General features: G+C 40.1%; 1 pseudogene; it reads right to left on the minus strand.

The window, feature by feature from the left end:
* The window catches only part of LOC136335508 (activator of 90 kDa heat shock protein ATPase homolog 1 pseudogene), an 81,838-nt pseudogene extending 69,564 nt beyond the window's left edge, over positions 1 to 12,274 (minus strand).
* Positions 12,275 to 16,904: the final 4,630 nt, after the last annotated feature.

Raw genomic sequence — 16,904 nt, forward strand, 5'->3', positions numbered from 1 at the left:
CTTTAGGGTGAAAGGTTCTGAAGATATCTATTAAATCGAGTTGATCTATTGTTTCCAATAAGTCTGCTGTTTCTTTGTTAATTTTCTTTCTTGAGGATCTATCTAGTGATGTTAGTGGGGTATTGAAATCCCCTACTATTATAGTATTGCTGTTGATCTCGCCTTTAAATCCATCAAAGTCTGTTTCATATATTTGGGTGCTCCTATATTAGGTGCATAGATATTTATAATAGTTATATCTTCCTGTTGGATTACTCCCTTTATCATTATATAGTGGCCTTCTTTATCTCTTACTATATCCTTTGTTTTAAAGTCCAATTTGTCTGATATAAGTATTGCTACCCCAGCTTTTTTTTTCATTTCTGTTTGCATGAAATGTTTTTTTCCATCCTTTGACCTTCAATCTATGTGTATCTTTTGTTCTAAGGTGTGTCTCTTGTAGACAGCGTATGTATGGGTCCTGTTTTCTTATCCACGCAGCTACCCTATGTCTTTTGATTGGATCATTTAATCCATTTACATTTAAGGTTATTATTGATATGTAGTTGTTTATTGCCATTTTCTTCTTTAAAGGTGTATTCCTTTTTTTGCTATATTCTTTTCCAACTTTGATCTGTTTACAACAGGCCCCTTAACATTTCCTGCAGCATTGGTTTGGTTGTAATGAATTCCTTGAGTTGTTTTTTGTCTGGGAAGCTTTTTATTTCTCCTTCTATTTTAAACGATAGCCTTGCTGGATAAAGTAGTCTTGGTTTTAGGTTCTTGTTCTGCATTACTTTGAATATTTCTTGCCATTCCCTTCTGGCCTCAAGTGTTTCTGTTGAGAAGTCAGATGTCATCCTAATGGGGGCTCCTTTGTAGGTGATAACTTTTTTTTCTCTTGCAGCTTTTAATATTTTCTCTTTATCGCTTAGCTTTGGTATTTTAATTATGATGTGTCTTGGTGTAGGTTTCTTTGGGTTTCTCTTTAATGGAGTTCTCTGTGCTTCTTGGACTTGTAAGAGTTTCTCTTGCATTAATTTAGGGAAGTTTTCAGTTATGATATGATTGAACAAAGTCTCTATCCCTTGTGCTTTTTCTTCTTCTTCAGGAACCCCTATGATGCAGATGTTATTTCTCTTCATGTTGTCACAGAGCTCTCTAAGTCTTTCCTCTGACTTTTTGAGTCTCTTTTCTCTTTTATTCTCTGCTTTCATGCCTTCATTCCAGTTGTCCTCCAACTCACTGATTCGATCCTCTGCTGTATCCATCCTGTTTTTAATTCCTTCCATTGTGGTCTTCATTTCTGATATTGTATTTGTCATCTCTGACTGATTCTTTTTTAATATTTCAATATCCTTTTTTATACTTGCTATTTCTTTATTTAGGTTTTCAAACTGCCCCTCCATTGTTGTTCTAAGATCTCTAAGCATCCTTACAATCATTATTTTGAACTCCGCATCTGGAAGTTTGATTATTTCCATATCACTCATCTCATCTCTCAAGGGTGTCTCTTGTGCTTTCATTTGGGTTGCACTCCTTTGTCTTCTCATAATGGTGTTTTATTTGTAGAGTTGCTTGAGTCTAGGCTTGGTGTTTTCTGCCTCCTGTTTTCAGTTGTGTTATTTCTAGGTCTTCTTGGATTGGTATCAATAATTACACTAGGGCTTTTTGAAGATGGCAGCGGAGTAGGCGGACACACAGACGCCCAGCTCTCAACACCAAACTGGAATACAAATCAATTTAGGAAAAATCAGCATGAAAAACCAACACTGAACTGCAAGAACAGCTCTCAAAAACCAAGGAGCAAAGAGGAAGCCACAATAAACCTGGTAAGGAGTGCCTGAATCTCCTCTGCTTACAGGAACAGCAGGGGGGGGGGAGGCTGAGAGCCCAGAGAGGATTTCACAGAGGAAAAAGAGCAGAAACTACTGCTCACAGCCACTTACCTGGCGACCAGGGTGCCAGGTGGGTTGAAAAGACCAGCTTATCTCCCAAGTGGAAAAAACAAAAAGAGGGACAGACTGTGAGGGACAAATAATTATTATTATTTGTAATCCACTTTCGGATTTGGGCAGCTTTGAAGTCTTGATTTGTTTGTTTTCTTAACAGGTGATAGTCTTGTTAACTGATCTCAGCAGGGGGCTTCCTTGAAACTGTAACCAGGAATGCTGTGGGTGTAACCTGAGATGCTGAAGGTCTGTTCCACCAACTAATCTCACTGAGGGCAGGGTTTTTTCTCAGCTTCAGTAGGGGGAGGTGTATCTCAGATCTCCATGGAGACCTGAGTTACTGCCCCTCCTCCCCACTTCTTGTTTTCAGCTGTGTCTTGTTGTGCTGATTGGAGCTGGATAGATGTCCGGAGATCTCTGATCCAGAAGCACTTCAGCTCTGTTTTGTGAAAGGTTCAGTCCCTCCCCCAGCTATGGCCGCCTCCAGCACGAATGAGTCAGCTTTTTTATTTCGTTTCTTGCATACCTTAGCCCCTCACAGTCTGTCCCTCTTTTTGTCCTTTCCACTTGGGAGATAAGCTGGTCTTTTCAACCCACCTGGCACCCTGGTCGCCAGGTAAGTGGCTGTGAGCAGTAGTTTCTGCTCTTTTTCCTCTGTGAAATCCTCTCTGGGCTCTCAGCCTCCCCCCCCCTGCTGTTCCTGTAAGCAGAGGAGATTCAGGCACTCCTTACCAGGTTTATTGTGGCTTCCTCTTTGCTCCTTGGTTTTTGAGAGCTGTTCTTGCAGTTCAGTGTTGGTTTTTCATGCTGATTTTTCCTAAATTGATTTGTATTCCAGTTTGGTGTTGAGAGCTGGGCGTCTGTGTGTCCGCCTACTCCGCTGCCATCTTCAAAAAGCCCTAGTGTAATTATTGACACTTGTGGGTTCCCTATTGCCATTTTATAAATTGCTTTCTGTTAGTTTTGTATCTTGTTTGCTTCTTCTCTTTTGTTTTTCTATCATTTGTTTTTGTTTGTTTGTATTCCATACTTCTTTCCTCTGTTGCTACCTTTTTTAAGTCAAGTGTTTTTATGGTGGTTTTTTCAAGGGTGGTTACCATTAAGTAATGAAAAGGGTACCTACCATATTCATTGTAGTAACCTTTCTTGTGAGTATTTCTGCGCTTCATCATCCTTTGCTACTGTTAATCTTCATCCTTTCTCCCCTTTTTTTTTCTTTTGTTGTCACAGTTTAAGTTTGGTTTTATTGTTTTCTTGGTGGAGCTGTTACTTGTGGTTATGTTTCCTTTTGTTCTTTGAATCTGGTTGGAAAACCCCCTTTAGTATTTCCTGGAGTGGGGGCTTTCTGATGATAAATTCCCTCATCTTTTCTGTATTTGTAAATATTTTTATATCTCCTTCATACTTGAAGGATAGCTTTGATGGGTATAGTATTCTTGGCTGAAAGTTTCTCTCTTTCAGGGCTTTAAATATTGGGGTCCACTCTCTTCTAGCTTGTAGAGTTTCTGCTGAGAAATCTGATGATAATCTAATAGGCCTTCCTTTATATGTTGTATTCTTTTCCCTGGCTGCCTTGAGAATTTTTTCTTTGTCATTGGTTTGTGTCATCTTCATTATGATGTGCCTTGGAGTGGGTTTGTTGTGGTTAAGAAAACTTGGTGTTCTGTTTGCTTCTTGAATTTGAGGCTTTAGTTCTTTCCACAGGCTTGGGAAGTTCTCATCTATTATTTGTTTGAGTATATTCTCCGTTCCATTTTCTTTCTCTTCTTCCTCTGATATACCTATTATTCTTATGTTATTCTTTCTGATGGAGTCAGACAATACCTGTAGGGCTTTCTCATTTTTTATTATTTTTGAGTCTCTTTCTTCTTCTCTCTGTTTTGCCTCAAGTTGCTTGTCTTCTATTTCACTGATCCTGTCTTCTATCTGGGCTGTTCTATTAGCTAAGCTTGTTACCTCGTTTTTCAGCTCTTGAATTGAGTTTTTCATTTCTGTTTGATTTGTTTTTATAGTTTCAATTTCCTTGGTAATATATTCTTTGTGATCATTGAGTTGTTTTCTGATTTCCCTAAATTGCCTTTCTGTGTTTTCTTGTATATCTCTGAGTATTTTTAAGATTTCTATTTTAAATTTTCTGTCATTTGGCTCCAAGGCTTCCAATATGTTTAATCTTTTCTCCATAGATTTTTCCACATCTATTTGTGTTACCTCTCTGTCTTTTGTATCCATAATGTTCGATTTCCTTTTTCTTATTGGCATCTGAAGGTAGTCTTGATGATAGTGTTAATTAGAATTAATAAAAAATAAAAAGGAAAAAATAAGAAAAAAAAGAAAAAAGGAAAACACTTCACAAAAAAAAGTAATAATTTATTATTTCCCCCTTTTTTCTTTCTTCTCTTCCCCTCCTCTCACCTCCTTAGGGAAATATCGTGATGACCTGTGAATTATATTATGCTAAAGGGAACAAAAACTGCCTATAATGGAGGGCCTGATTTGGGGTGAAGAGTTCAAGGGGCAAAAAAGGGAGTAGGGACCTACTAAATACAAAAAAAAAAGGGAGAAAATCTTAGACAAGCATAAAATGATTTGCTTGTAAGTGATGGTCGACTAAGAGATATAATGAGAGGGATAAGAGGGAAACAGAAAAAAGGAGAGAAAAAACAATAATTAAAGAAGAAAAAAATAAAAATAAAAATAATAAGTAAAAATCTGTTGTATTAAATGGAGCGAAGACTAAATACAATGGAGACTTTGGGTTGGGAGGAATGCTAGTGAGTTAAAAAGCAATGTAAAAAGTGCCCAAAATGCCACAAAAACAAACAAATAAAGGAAAACCAAGAACAAAAGCAGAGGAAAAAAAAAGAACAACAACAAAAAAACCCCCATAAAAACTTGAGTCCCAAATTAAATAATTTGTTTGTGATTGAGGCTTAAATGGGAGGAAAAGTAAAAGGAGAAAAGAAGAAATGAATAGAAAGGAAAAAATAAGAATAAGAGAGAAACGAAGGAAGAAAAAAAGGAAAGGAAAAAAAAAACAAAAGGGGAGAGAGTGAGAGTTAAGGGTTTTGGAGTGTAACCCTAAAGGAGAGTTAGGATGAAGAAAAGAAATAAAATGTAACACTCATGGTTAGTGTAGTTCAAGAAAAGGGTAGCATAAGATTGGCAGAGAGTAAATGGACCGAGGTGGAAGAAATAGAAATAATAATAAAGGCAATAAGATAGAAGAAAGAAACAACAACAAAGAATTAGTGGAACAAGTTATAAAGTCTGTGGATTTTTCTTGATTTTGAGAGGTTAACTTCTTCCTTTTTTCTTTTCCCTCCCTCTTCCTGGTCGGTGACTCTGTACCCCAGGTTCTGCCCCTGTGTCACTCTTAGGTAGGAATTTGCAGTTGATGGGATTCTATGGCAATGTCATATAACTGGCTTTAGTCTCGCTGGTAGTCAAGGCTTGTTGGCGTTTGCAGAGTCCAACAATGAGAGAGTTTGCTTTCCTGGAGTCTCTTTCCTAGTCTCCCCTTCCTGAATTAGCAGCCTGGTGATCCAGCTATGACGCTACCACTGCTTCTGTCTGGGGAGTAAGAGACTCAAAGAACTGGGAAATCCCCACTCTATCCTCACTCAGCACAAGGCTCTGGGTAAGGTTCTGTTAGTCAGAGCCTCCAGCGTAATCAGGTGGGGCTGGGAGTCAATTGTTGTCAAGGTGACTGTTCAGCGCCTAGCATTCAGATTGACCACTCTACCCAGGCTTTCCACACTTGGTAGCCTATTTTGGCTGGGAAGAAGAAGCACTAGTCGCTGTTTGCTTTATGGATCTTAATATCTGCCAAGTCCCTCTTGTTAGGTATATCCCTGAATATGGAGGCTCTGTCAATCAGAAGTTGCCCCTGCTCCTTTAGCGAAAGGCACTGAAAAATATCACGCCTCTTGTCTTGGATCGCTGAACTGGGAGAGATCTTATCAATTAGAGCCCCGTGGGTGCGTAGATTTCGTGGGTTAAGCTAATTTCAGTGATTGGATCCGCAGCTGTGCTCCAGAAAGTATTTCAGGCTGCCTGCACGCCCCTCCCCCCAACGCTTGATTGTTAGCTTGAATGGCTGGGTGAGGTGCTCCGCCCACGGAGAGAATCTCCTGACTAGGAAAGACAGCCTTGGCGCCCCTCCCGGACCACAGCTCGGGGCGCGCGTGCGGTTTCTCGGCACGCCAGTGGCTGCGGCACGGGGCGCGCTCGGGTTTTCTCGGTCCGCCAGTGGACCAGTGGACAGGGACTCTCTGGACCGCGGCACGGGGTGCGCGCGGGGTTTCTCTGCAGCCAGTGGCCGGGGACCGCAGCACGGGGTGCGCACGTGGTTTCTCAGCATGCCAGTGGATGAGGACTCTCTGGACCGCAGCACCAGGCACGCACGCGCGGTTTCTCGTCACGCCAGTGGTCGGGGATTCTCCAGACCGCTGCACGGGGGGGGGGCATGCGCGGCTTCTCAGGGCACGCCGGGGGCCGCCAGTGCCCAGGCTGCCGTCCCGAGTGTGGGCGGGCAGCTGCACGTGTGGGTTGACTCACCACAGGTGTACTCCCTCCTCGGCAACAGTCCTTTTGCTTTCAGTGTGTGTGTGGAACTCCGGAATGCTCCGAGGATAAATTTTTCTGTTTCTAGTTGATAAATTTGTTGAGATTTTGGGGAGATCTTTCGGACGCGCTGCTCACAGCTCCATTTCCGTGACGTCACTCCAAACTCATCTCTTTTTATACCATTTTATACACCAGTCCAAATGTGCTAACTTGTCAGTTCTGTACATTTTTACATCCTGTTCACTCTGCCAAGATCATCTCTCTGCTCTTTCTATGTTTGGTTAACTCATATGTATTGCTGAGGACTCAGTCAACTGGCACGTATTTTAAGAAGTCTTTATCTTTATCTCTTCCTCAATCCATGTAGAGAAGGTGCTTCTCTGGGCTTCCAGCATTATCTTGGGCATACTTTCATCATAGCATTCAGTTTCTGTTTATTTGTTTAATTTTAAGTCTTTTTCATTAGAGGTCAGGGATCATCTTTTTTTTAAATTTTTTAGTGTGAGAGAAGGAGAGATAGTGAGATATACTCCCACATACACCCCAACTGGGATCCACCTGGCAACCTCCATCTGGGGCTGATGCTCAAATCAACTGAACTATGCTCAGTTCCCCGGGGCCAATGCTCGACCTAATGAAGCCACTGGCTGAGGGAGGGGAAGAGGGAGAGAAGAGGGAGAGGAAGGAGGAGAGAAGCAGATGGTTGCTTTTCCTTTGTGCCCTGTCTGGAAATTGAAACCTGGGATGTACATATACTGGGCCAATGCTCTATTCATTGAGCCAACCGACCAGGGTCTAATCATGGTTTTTTATTTGTGTCTTCATTTAGTTTTTAGGAATTAATCATATATAGCAGGAATGACACATAGAATAATAGAGCACAATTATTTACACAAATGAATCAAAGTATGAATTTATTTTCCTCTAGTAGGAAATTAAACTAGTTATTGTTTATTATCTGGTTCTAGAGGATCATCGTAGTAATACTTGATTTGTGAATGTTTTAGTTTATTAAGAAAAACTTTTGTCCTCAACACCAATCTATTTTGTATATATGCTATTTCTTAGTTAAACTCTCCCCAAATTTATCATACTCTACTTAAAAACCTGCTGCAGTTCTGTTGTTGGATGGCTTTTCAGCTTCTTTAGTTACTTATCTACACATCCTTTAATCTAACCTTTATCACTTTATCTCCTATCATGAGCTTCTGACCCAGAAACAAATTTATTTGGATGTTTGGTATATCACTTGGATCAGGTTCAGCAACATTTAACTAAAACTCACATTAATAGTATCCTGTTTAACATGAGAGAATTGTATTTATTTTTCATGTTAAAGAACTTATGTGCTGCTTATGATAGATTTAGTAGTTCCACAAAATTATCAGAGAGCCAGAATCTACAGTTCGTGACTTCTTTATCCCCAGGTATGACTGTAGACAGTTACTAAAGCTCTACCTGTCACAGACATCTTTTAGACTACAGGGAGGGCATGGCCCCTCTCTCAAAGAAATCCTCCTGGAAGATCCATAGAACATTTTTAAAACATCACATTGGCTAAAGCTTACGATGAAATGTAAAAAAGTCTTGTCCAACTTGATAAAAATCCAAATTATCTTTATAGCTCTTTAAATTCATTTTCAGCCTGACCAGGCAGTAGCGCAGTGAATAGAGCATTGGACTGGGATGCAGAGGACCCAAGTTTGAAACCCTGAGGTTGCTGGCTTGAGCACAAGCTCACCAACTTGAGCACGAGGTCCCTGGATTGAGTGTGGGATCATAGAAATGACCCCATGGTTGCTGGCTTGAGCCCAAAAGTCACTGACTTGAAGCCCAAGGTCACTGGCTTGAGACCAGGGTTGCTGGCTTAAGCAAGGGTTTACTCATTTTGCTGAACCCCTTGGTCAAAGCACATATGAGAAAGAAATCAGTGAACAACTAAGGAGCCTAAGGTGCCACAACGAAGAACTGATGCTTCTCATCTCTCTCCCTCCCTGTCTGTCTGTACCTCTGTTCCTCTCTCTGTCTCTCTCTGTCTCTCTGTCTCTCTCTCTGTCTCTGTCACAAAAAGAAAAAAATCATTTTGATTTCTAAAATATGAATAACAATGCTTATCTTGTAGAAATTCTGTAAAAATACAAGTATGCATTTGAAGCTCAAGTACAGTGCCAGGCACATAGCAGGATCAATAGATAGTTGTTGCTATCAGAGATGAAATTATTGAGATTCAGAGACTGTTGCAGCTCCTGCAAAATCTTACAGATAGTAATGATTAAACTAGTGTTCAAATCTAGACCTGCCTGACTCTGAGACCTCTATTTTTACAAATACAGTGAAATATATCAGGAACAAAAAAACCAAGAGCTTCTGTTTTTCAGTTCAGCCTTTTATTTCCTGAATTGCTATATGCTTTTGGTCTGCATTTTCTGGATCACTGAAGATAGCGTTAAAACAAAAATCTAGTGTCTTTTGTTTGATTTATCCAAATACTTGCCTTGCTTGCTTTCCACTTCTTTTTGTGGAGACTTGGCTGAAATCAACAGCATTAATTGAGTGTGTAATTCTGGAACCATCTAAGAAAGCTAAAATCATTTAAAATTAGTTGGGGTTTAGTAACTAGGTTGAACTTTGCCTTTGTCAAGCAGTTTCCAGCTGACTCACTGCAGCTGCAACAATTGACATCATTTTGTGCCTTTCATGCAAAGACTAATTTGGCAGGCAGTAATCCCAGTAGAGTGGGATTCAGAGCCTCAATGAACCTCAGGGTTGGAATGGACTTTAAAGGTCATGAAATGCAAACCTTAATATAATGATTGAATTGAATTAGATCAACCCCACCAAGTGGTTTTCTAACCTACACTTGTGTAAGTCCAGTGACAAAAAGTGTGAAGAGTTTCACATGGCTAAATTGTGTATTCCATGCTATATTTGAATAGCTCTGACTTCCCTATATTGAACTGAACTCTGTACTCTTAACTTTTCAGCCAGCAGAAGTAGTACTATCCCTTGAACAAATGCAGTCCTTTGTGGAACCTTACCATATTTCAAATGTTTGACAACTATGACTTTGCCTTTCCTTAGAATTTTCTTACTGCTAAATACCTCTGATTTTTTTAACTTTTTTATTCAATATAGCTTTAATTTCCTTCATAAGCCTGTGCTCACAGGTATATTAGTTTTGGTTTGGCTAGATTTTTTAAAAGTATTTCTCTCTTATCCTTGAGATGAAAGAAATTTTGTACTTGTAGATTAAGGGATTGTCCTGGTAAAGTAAGAAGGGAGTAGGTTGAAAACTTGCAGAATGATAATAGGTTAGGAAATGATCAAATTGTTGAGGGTTTGCTGGACCTCCTACAAGTAAACCAATGTGACATATTAATTTCAAACTATGAAAGGCTCAAAGGCATGAAAAAATCATAGTGCTCTTTAAGCATAAGGTAGAGTAAGTTGGGTTATTTATTGTAATAGCTTAGGCTCCTTCTGTTTTATTTGTATGGATTTCTTATTTTAGTGTTCAGGATGGATGGATAGATAACTGCAAGGAAGAAGTAATGATTGTTCTTATAATACTTACAGATTTAAAGCAAAACAAAATATTTTCTGAATCTGACAAAATTTTAAGTTATATATGGAAATAATTTAGCAGTTTTAACTCATTCAATGAAATATATATGTTTTTAGTAACTTCAAAAATCTTAAAGAATACAACTGAATTCAGGATTTAATAATGTTTCATGTCTATCACTAAACAGCTCTGTGTTATTTGAAAAAATATCACTCACTATCTTTGCTAATGAAACGGAGTAGTGAGTTCACTGTGAAATAAATATGATGTGAGGATAAATGATATATTTTCTTTAATTAGTATTTATGAAATGATTTTCAAATTAAGTTCTGAGAACTGAAGATTCAGGGGCAAAAAATGTTGACAGAGTTGAAGTTCTCATATAGCTTATATTTTTATTATAAAACTTTTTTATAGAATCAGCATTCTAAAATGGTGATGGAGTAGGCAGATGTTCCAACTGCTACCTCCCAGGACCAAATTGGATTACAAATTAATTTAAGAACAATCATCTTAAAAAAACAACTTTGGACTGAATGAAGAGAGTCTGTAACCAAGAATCACAGAAGAAGCCACACTGAGACTGGTAGGAAGGGTGGAGAAGTGGAAAGGGCTGTCCCGCTCCCAGGAGTGAGTGGTGGCTGAGGGTACGGGGGAATCTCATGGTGGAAAGGGTCACCCTGAGAGTTGTGGGTCCTCATCCCCAAGCTGGGCAACAAAGGCTAGAGCCTAGAAAAGGTGCCCACACAGCATTTGGCAGTAAAAAGAGCTGAGGTTTCTGTCTACAAGATAGAGACAGAGCTCTTAGAGACACATGCTCCGTCATAAAGAAACAGCACAGAAAATTTTGTTCACAGCTACTTAACTGGGGATCCAAATGGGGGGGCTGAGAGGACTAGAGTTGTGTGAGGAGAGTGTGAAGTTGGTGACCCAGGAAGAGACACTTTGGGGGATGTCGACCGGAATTCCTGTGCTGAGTCATTCTTCAATACTGCAGTCGCCATCTTTCTTGGGTGAGCAGTCCCCTCTGAATAGCATCAGCCTGGGTAAAAAGCAACTGCCCCACCCTTGGCATTCTCTCCTGCCCCAATCATGGAGACTGGGTCATTCTGAGAGGCCAGGAAGCAGGGAACATGTCAGTTATTCAGTTTTCTGCTTTTAAGGCTGGAGCATTCCTCCTCCCTGCACCACTCCATGCTCCTAAGTCTATGACTGGTGGTTCCACCTCACAGAAGACTCATTAGAAACTGTCCTACTATAGGAAGACCACATCACTGGGTCTCAGAGGCCACACCCTATTTAGGTCTGTGAAAAAAGTCTGGACAGACTACACCTGCAGCCAAGCTGTGGAGCAACACCCAACACCCTTCCTAATCCCTAAATTGCCACAGGCTCTAGACTCTACCATAGGTTTTCTTCAGTGGCTGAGCACCAAAAGCATCCAGCAGACAGAGGCTGCAGAGGCAGGATTCAGGGAAATTTGGCCTTTTAAGCAGACCTTTCCACAGGCCCAGTGTGGGTAAAAGCCGGCCTAGGAGTGTGGCTTGGTATTTCCATGTGCACTTGAACCCAGCACAGGTAGCCACAAACTCTGGATTGCTTGTGACTCCAAGAAGGTTGCTGAGGGCCAGTCATGGGTAGTGTCTCCCACTGGTCTGTGCTGGGTTCCCTCCAGGGAGGCCCAGGGCTGGCACATCTAGTGGCCAGCTGCAGAGAGCATCAGTTCAGGACCTAACAACCCTTGATAGTGGGGTATGATAAGGAAGGGTTCCTCACAACTGGCCCAGCTGAGGCAAGTTTCACTCTCTGTGATCAACACTGGCATAATGGCTCTTGTGCATTGGATAGAGTGTAACTTCACAGCCAGCTGGCCATAGTGCTGAATATCCTGCCTTGCTGGGCCAGATTCCACAGGGAGAAGGGAGAAAGTCATGAGGCATAAACATATAAATTGTGTGTCCTTGCAAGCCAATTATGGGTCTAGTTGAGGGGCTTAGCCACTTTCTGGGAGAGCACAGTCAGCCCTAGGAGAGGACTCTCTCAGTCTTCTTCCCTGAATCCAGGGTCTCACCAACTGTAAGAACTTCTGCAGAAGGCACTGTTGGCCCCACTTGATCTGATCCTGATGCACACCTTGTTGTGAAGAAATAAAATTTGAGTATCCAGCAGTGGCTGAGTGATTAGGCTCTGGAGTAGGTGCTACATTCCCCATACTGAACTCCTGTCCAAGAGACCCCTGAAGTAGGGGGTCCCATTAATGTTGCATTCCCAACCTCAACTGCTCTAACTCACCAAGCATGCATCATGTAGAGGCGTTGGTTTGGTGAGGCCAATCTGAGCCCACACTACAGTCTTTCTACAGAAGACTCCGTGGGAAGACCATGCAGCTACAAGAGGAGGAGGAGCAGCTGATAAGTGGAGACAAAGCTTACAGAGCTTGGGGCATTTATGGAGCTGCTGTTATCTCTAACCAGGAGGAAGCTAATACTTATACACAGGCTGGCCCCTCCCACACTACCCAGTCACAGGAAATACAGACACAAAGAGTGAAGAGAGCAGTAGTTCCAGACAAGTTGCCCATGGTAGGTTACAAACAACAGCTGACACTAACCCAAGAGGACCTAGAACCAACACAACCAGTAGTGAGTGATAGCACCAACCCTAGGCTCAGCTAACTACTCAAACCACATGCACAAAGGAGGAGTCCAGCAGACTCTGTGGAGAATAAATACAGCCAACAGGACAGTCACTGCATTATGTCTAATACACATGATCAAGCTTGACCTTTAGAGCCAGCCAGCCTGAAGTGATAACTGCACCCACAAAAGGACCAACTGCATTCAGCACTCACAACAGAAATGAAACTACTACTCTCAAGAAGCATTCCTAGAGCAAGTAAATCAGGTGGCCTGGAGATCTGTATCATGAGCCCATCTTCTTCATAACACCACAAGAATTTCAAGGTCAGACAGCACTACCTAATACACAGACAAAATGGGCAAGGAAATATGACCCAAATGAATCAACAAAACAAATCTCCAGAAAAAGAACTAAATGATATGGAAGTAACCAAACTACCAAACACAGACTTTAAAATAATGCTTTTTAGGTTGTTCAAGGATATTAGAGCAACAATGATGGTCATAATGAGCATGTAAAGAAAGATAGAAAGTATCAAAAAGGACATTGAAATCATAAAAAAAAAAACCAGTCAGAAATGACAAATACAGTATCAGAATTGAAGGCTGCACTAGAAGGAATCAACAACAGGCTGCATGAAGCAGAGGATCAAATCAGTGATTTAGAGGACAAGATAAATGAAAACACAGAAGCAGAGCAGCAAAAGGAAAGGAGACTCAAAAGGTCTGAATAAATTCTAAGAGACTTCTGTGACAACATGAAGAGAAACAATATCCGTATTATAGGGGTTCCTGAAGGAGACAAGAATGAACAAGGGATAGAGAACCCGTTGAAGCAATCATAGCTGAAAATTTTCCTAAATTGATGAATGAAAAAGTCACACAAGCTCAAGAAGCACAGAGAATCCCACTAAGAGGAAACCGAGGAGGCCTACACCAAGACACATCATAATTAAAATGCCCAAGTTAAGAGACAAAGAAAGAATACTAAAAGCTGCAAGAGAAAAGCAGTTAATTATCTGCAGATGAGCCCCCATACTGATGACATCTGACTTATCAACAGAAACACTTGAGGCCAGAAGAGATTGGCAAGAAATATTTAAAGTGATGCAAAACAAGAACCTACAATGAAGACTACTTTAACCAGCAAGGCTATCATTCAAAATTGAAGGAGAAATAAAAAGCTTCTGAGACCAAAAAAAAAAAAAAAAAAAAAGACTCAGTGAATTCATTATAACTAAACCAGTACTGTAAGAAATGTTAAGGGACCTGCTGTAAAAAGAGCAATGGAAGAAAGAAATCCAGAGAAATAAGATTTTAGATTTAAAGAATAAATTAGCAATAAATAAGTACATACCAATAATAATCTTAAATGTAAATGGATTAAATGTTCCAATCAAAAGACATAGGGTAGCTGCATGGATAAGAATACACAACCTGTGCGGCCTGACCTGTGGTGGCGCAGTGGATAAAGCGTCGACCTGGAAATGCTGAGGTTGCCGGTTCGAAACCCTGGGCTTGCCTGGTCAAGGCACATATGGGAGTTGATGCTTCCTGCTCCTCCCCCCTTCTCTCTCTCTTCCTCCTTTCTAAAATGAATAAAAAATAAAAAAACAAACAAACAAAAAAAAAAAAAAAAAAAAGAATACACAACCTGTGCATATGCTGTTTAAAAGAGACCCAACTCAGAACAAATGATACATATAGACTGAAAGTGAAAGGATGGAAAGCTGGGGTAGCAATACTGTACTTAAATCTGACAAAATGGCCTTCAAAAGAAAGGCTATAGTAAATTCAAAATGGATAAAAGACTTAAATGTAAGTCGTGAAACCATAAACATCTTGGAAGAAAACAAAGGCAGTAAACTCTCTAATAACTCACGTGGCAATATTTTTGCAGATATATCTGCATGGGCAAGTAAAATAAAGGACAAAACAGACAGATGGGACCATATCAAACTAAAAAAACTATTGCACAACACAAGACTCAGTTAATAAAAAGAAAACCCACACAGTGGGAGAACATATTTGCTGACATGTCTGATAAGGGGATAATAACCAAAATTTATAAAGAATTTCTAAAACTCAACACCAGGAAGGTAAACAATCCAATTTAAAAAATGGGCAAAGGAACTGAATAGACTCTTCTCCAAAGAGGACATACAGATGGCCAATAGGCATATGAAAAAATATTTACCATCACTAATCATCAGAGAAAAGCAAGTTAAAACCATAATGAGCTACCACCTCACACTTGTCAGAATGATACTCATTAACATATCAACACACGGTAAGTGCTGGCGAGAGTGTGGAGAAACTAGAACCCTCATGCACTGCTGGTAGGCATGCAGACTTGTGCAGGCACTGTGGAGACTGGCATTTCCTTGAAAAATTAAAAATGAAATTGCCGCCTGACCGAGCGGTGGCACAGAGCATAGGACTGGGATGCAGAAGACCCAGTTTCGAGACCCCGAGTTCACCATCTTGAGCGCAGGCTCATCTGGTTTGAGCAAAAGCTCACCAGCTTGGACCCAAGGTCCCTGGCTCGAGCAAGGGGTTACTTGGTCTGCTGAAGACCTGCAGTCAAGGCATATTGAGAAAGCAATCAATGAACAACTAAGGTGTCGCAATGAAAAACTGATGATTGATGCTTCTCATCTCTCTCCATTCCTGATTGTCTGTCCCTATCTATCCTTCTCTCTGACTCTTTCTGTCTCTGTAAAAAAAAAAAAATGAAAAAAAAAAAATGAAACTGCCTTTTGATTCAGCTATCTCACTTTTAGGAATCCCAGAGTGAAGGGGGTGGATATGGGGGGAGAGGACAAAGGAGGTGTAATGAGGGCATGTGGTAGGGGTTTGTGGGTGTTTTATTGAGTGGGAAACTTGAACCCATGTTAACACAATAAATTAAAATTAATAAAAAAATAAAAATTTTCTTCAAACAGCTTTATGGACATTACACTACAAGGTACTTTAAAATGTTTTTTCACAATATATGAATGGGATTGTACCAAACTAAAAAGCTTCTGCACAGCAAAAGAAACTGACAATGAAACAAAAAGGCAGTCAATAAAATGGGAGTTGATATTCATAAACAATAGCTCCATTAAGGGCTTACTATCCAAAACACATAAAGAACTCACAAAACTCGACAGCAGAAAAGCAAACAATCTAATTAAAAAATGGCGAGAGGACCTGAACAGATACCTCTCCAAAGAAGACATACAAGTGGCCAACAGATATATGAAAAGATGCTCATCTTCACTAGGTATTCAAGAAATGCAAATCAAAACTACAATGATCTGACCTGTGGTGGCGCAGTGGATAAAGCATCGACCTGGAAATGCTGAGGTCGCCGGTTCAAAACCCTGGGCTTGCCTGGTCAAGGCACATATGGGAGTTGATGCTTCCAGCTCCTCCCCCCTTCTCTCTCTCTGTCTCTCCTCTCTCTCTGTCTGTCTCTCCCTCTCCTCTCTAAAAAAAAAAAAAAAAAAAAGAATAAAACTACAATGAGATACCACACCTGTTAGATTTTCTAATATGACCAAGACAAGTAATAACAAGTGTTGGAGAAGCTGTGGGGAAAACGAACCCTCATCACTGCTGGTGTGAATGTAAACTGGTACAGCCATTATGGAAGACAGTATGGTGGTACCTCAAAAAATTAAAAATAGAATTACCATATGACCCAGATATCCCTTTACTGGGTATGTACCCCCAAAACTTGGAAATAGTGATACACGAAGACACATGCATTTCCATGTTCATCGCAGCATTATTCACAGTGGCCAAGACATGGAAACAACCACCAAAGAGTTCCTTAATAGATGATGCATAAAGAAGATGTGGTATATATACTGCTCACAAAAATTAGGGGATATTTGAAAATGAATATTAAGATATGAAAAAAATGTATTAATATGTTTTAGAGGGAACTATAAGACTATAATAATTCATCTATACTAGTTTCCAAAAAAAGAATACTTGATACCTATTATAAGAGAAAATAAACTATTTTAATATATGTAAGATAAAATGATTTTTATGTTTATAAGGACAAAAAAAGTGTTTTCTATAAATCAAATGTTTTACTGTTCAAAAGAAAATAAAGCCTCATTTTAATAGTATTAGTGAAACAAAGACTTTGATAATAAATTGTTGTGTCTTCAAAGTTAAAGGAATGTTTATTAAAAGAACTGTTTT

This window comes from Saccopteryx bilineata, chromosome 4 (assembly GCF_036850765.1).
Source record: "Saccopteryx bilineata isolate mSacBil1 chromosome 4, mSacBil1_pri_phased_curated, whole genome shotgun sequence".
Lineage (NCBI taxonomy): Eukaryota > Metazoa > Chordata > Mammalia > Chiroptera > Emballonuridae > Saccopteryx > Saccopteryx bilineata.